The sequence below is a fragment of the Benincasa hispida genome, chromosome 7 (assembly GCF_027475165.1).
Source record: "Benincasa hispida cultivar pf3 chromosome 7, pf3_genome.v1.1, whole genome shotgun sequence".
Lineage (NCBI taxonomy): Eukaryota > Viridiplantae > Streptophyta > Magnoliopsida > Cucurbitales > Cucurbitaceae > Benincasa > Benincasa hispida.
The window spans coordinates 50,394,466-50,399,042 of NC_143484.1; positions in this window are offsets into that span (position 1 = coordinate 50,394,466).

The window sequence follows — 4,577 nt, forward strand, 5'->3', positions numbered from 1 at the left end:
AAGTCTGTACTGGGACCACCCAAATGAAGGGCTATTGACTATTAAGTCTATCACAATAGACTACTCAGATAAAGGGTTATAAAATCCTATTAGGATTTAAGCACCATGTTTACTGATGATTCTAAAATTATTTTTCTTGTTAGGCCTTTGGTCAAATGGTCAGCCAAATTTTACTCAGACCTCACAAAATCCAAGGAAATAATTCCTCCCTTTAACAATTGTTTCACAACTCCATGTCTAAGATGTACATATCTCCTTTTGCCATTATATACACTATTCTTGGCAATACTTATGGCAGCCGGTGAATCACAGTGCACAGATATTGGTACTGATACCCCATACAATGGTACGTCCCCTAGTAGGCTTCTAAGCCATTCAATCTCTTATCCTACTAGTTCTAGAGCAATAAATTCTAATTCCATAGTGGATCTAGCTATGCAAGTCTTTTTTTGTAGACTTCCATGATATTGCTCCTCCTCCGAGTAAAAAAAACATAACCACTTGTAGAACTGATATCGTCATTATCAGATACCCAGTTAGCATCACAATAACCTTCTAATACAGTAGGAAATTTGTTAAAATGTAAACAATAGTTCACGGTTCTCTAAAGATATCTTAATAGACGACAAAGAACACTCCAATGATCCTTATCAGGATTATGTGTATATCCACCCAATCTACTAACAATATATGCAATACCAGGTCTAGTATAGTTCATTAAAAACATAACGCTACTTATAATCTTTGCATATTCAGACTGAGATACATAATTACCTTTATTTTTCTTAAGACTTGTACTAGCATCATAAGAAGTTCTTACAGAAGGATCATCATAAGAAATACTTTCCTTATCTTAACACCAAGTATTACGTCAACTTCCCCTAAATCTTTCATTTCGAAATGGAAAGATAATAACAATTTAGTATTCTGTATCATCTCTATGTTTGTTCCAAAGATGAGCATATCATCAACATACAAACATATAATCACACATTCAGCTCCAAACAACTTTGAATAAACAACGTAGTTGAAGAGTTTACCTTAAAACCATTGTTTATCAAAGTATCATTGAATTTTTCATATCATTGTTTGGGAGCTTGTTTAATACCATAAAGAGATTTTTTTTAGTTTACATACTTTGTTTTCCTGACAGGCAACTATATAGCCTTTAGACTGTACCACATAGATTTCTTCTTCTAGATCACCATTGAGGAATTCTGTTTTTACATCCATCTGGTGAATTAAAAGTTCATGGATAGCAACTAACACAATCAAGACCCTAATAGTAGCTATTTTTGTTACAGGGGAATACGTGTCAAAATAATCAACACCTTGTTTTTGTGTATACCTTACTACTACCAATCTAGCGTTGTATCTTTCAATCGAACCATTTGCCCTCATTTTCCTTTTGAAAATCCACTTGCACTTAATAGGTTTTTTTTTTCTTTTGGAAGATCTACTAAGTTCCAAGTTTGGTTCATGATTTGAGAATAAAATTCACTCTTAATAGCTTCCCTCCATAAGCTAGAAGAGTCTACAAAACTTAAGGCTCCTTGGTAAGATTTAGAATCCTCATCTATAAAGTACATACATGCAAACTGATAGTCAATATTATTTGACCTCTTAACTAAAAAAATAGTTAAAAATCAGGACCAAAATTTTTCTCAGTTCTCTTTATGTATTACTTCTTCTTGGTTCTATAACAGACATTCTATCCGTGTTGTTAACATTTACAATGTCAGACATACTACTAGAAGCTATATCATGCATAATATTAGACAAGGAAGGTATGAAAACATAATGATTCTCATAGTTAGTTGTTTTAACAATTTCAGTGTTTCCCTATTTCAAAGGAAAAACATGCTCACAAATTTTGCATCCCTATATTCACACACATATCTATCATTCAAGTACATAAATCTGTATGCAGCATTACTTTGTCCATAACCAATAAACACACAATCAAACGTTTTAAATCCTGCCATAGGTATCTTGAATGCAGGATATGGAACCTTCGCTAAACATCTCCACACCCTTAGATAAGAGAGATTAGGTGCATATCCTTTTAAGAATTCGTAAGGTGTCTTATCCAGTTTCTTATGAGGTACTCTGTTAAGAATAAAACAGGCAAAAAGCACAGCTTCTCCCCCACATGTTATCAAACAATCCATAACTTAACAACATAGCATTCATCATTTCCTTAAGAGATTTGTTTTTACGTTATGCTATACCATTTTGTTGTGGTGAATAAGGAGCAATAAATTCATGAATAATGTCATTTGATTCACAATTTTTTTTTAGTGTATTATCACTATATTCACCACCTCTATCTAATCTTAATCTCTTAATCTTCTTATCTAATTGATTCTCTACTTCTACTTTATATTTCAGAAACATACTACCAGCTTCATCTTTTGTCTTTAAAAAGATAATTTTGAGTATATCTAAAAAAATCATCAACAAAAGAAATGTAGTAATTTTTCTCACTTCTACTTGTGGTGTTTTTAAAATCAGTTAAATCAAAGTGAATCAATTATAGTAATTTTGTATTTCTAGATGTGAAGGGTTTAAAAGGTTTCTTGATAAACTTTGTTTCTACACAAACAGGACACTTAATAGTTTCATGTGTTTCAGATGCATTAATCAATTTTAAATCTTTAAGTTTCTTAACTGATGCAATATTCACATGACCTAGTCTAGTATGCCACATATCAAGAGACTCAACTATGTAAGTAGAATTAGAAGTACTTGCATTCATCATATTTGAAATAGAGACAGTATTTAGTACAAAAAGACCATCAGCAAGATATCCCTTACCAACAAAGTTTCAGTTTTTTATGAGGACGACCTTATCAACTCCTAGGACAATCAAGCCCAACCCAATTCAATATACTCCATGATACCAAGTTCCTACATAAGGAAGGTACATACAATACATTACTTAAGGATAAAGTTTCTCCATAGGTTAATTTTAAAAGAACCTTCCCTTTTCCAAGCACTTCTGTTGTGCCCGAGTTACCCATGAACACACATTCTTCGTCAATAGTGTTCTCGTAGTCATGGAAGAGCTCTCAGTTTGAATAGAAATGTCTCGAAGCTCCAGTGTCAAGTATCTAGTCAGTTTTGTTTTCCACCAGGTTTGTTTCCACAACATTAGCAATTACGTCATCTTGTTCAACAAGATTAGCTTGTGGTGCGGGTTGCTGATTTGACCTTCCTTTCCTTTGACTGCATTGATAGGATTTGTATCCAAGTTTCCTGTAGACATAGGAAATAAGTTTTTTCTTTTCAATCTTCCCATAAGCAGTTCTACGATGTCCGTTCTTCTGAGAAGAATTATTTTTTCCATATTGATTCTTATGATTTTTGGACCTATCTTTGTTAACAGCAGAAGATTCAATCAAGTTAGCATTAACTGAATCTAGATTTCCAAAAATTAGCTCATCTTTTAACCTATTAACTTCTTCTGTGTGCATGTGACCGATCAACTCTAGTAGTGTCAGATCCTTTTTTTTGTGTTTCAGATGATTTCTGTAGTCACTCTAGATGAGGAAAATGTCTCACACAACACATTAGCTTGTAAAATCTCACACATTTTCATGCCCTCGGCCAGAGCGTCTACCACCAAATTTTCATACTCATGTATCTACTCTACTATCGGTTTCTCATCCGTCATTTGGAATTGTAGCCATTTACCAACAACGTACTTTTTGCTACCAACATCATCTCCTCCATATCGGGGCTCTAATGTACTCCAAATTACCTTGTTTATTTTTGGACCACGAACAAATTGAACATTAAATCTGTCATATGATTCAGCAGATGGCCATGGACTGTTTTGTTGTCTTTTTCGTACTTATCAGGATCTATTGCAGACTGTTTTGATTGATCAGAAACATCAATGGGTTGAACAGAGGATTCTGGATCAAAGGTAGTGCTCACTCTTTCGGTAGGCACTTTTGTGGTGAGGACGTAATCAATCTCCAACTGCTCGAAGAAGATCAATAATTTCTGAGACCAACAACGATAATGTGCTTCGTCTAGTGGTTTGAGCTTGGATAGATCAAGGAGAATCTTACCATTCTTGATCGACATCTATGATATTTGCTTTCAGATTGTTGAGATAAATGTCACGAAAGTTGCTATGTCATGGAAGAACCACTGCCCTGAAAGTAAATATGACGCGACCTTGGTGTTAATCGCTTATGCCGGTTGCTCCCCAAGGTTAATGCATCCTCCAAATTCAGGCATGCACTCGTCAGAAAATAGGACTAGAACTGATGAGAATGTTGCTCAGAATAGTGGAAATCAAGTGGAAAAGGAAGAATAAAATTCACTTGTATGTTCTCTTTCAAGATCGGAACAATATTATATAGTAGAGGAGAGGAGGACACCAACGGATGAAAAGGAAAGGGCAGAAATCGAAAAGGTGAAAAGGCAGAAATCGAAAGGTCGTTAACGGATGGAAACCAATGGACAAAAACTCAATGGACAAAATCTCCAACAGAGAGATAATGGACAAAATCCAACAGACAGAAACTTAAAAAAAAATAATTTATAAATAAAAGGATAAGTAA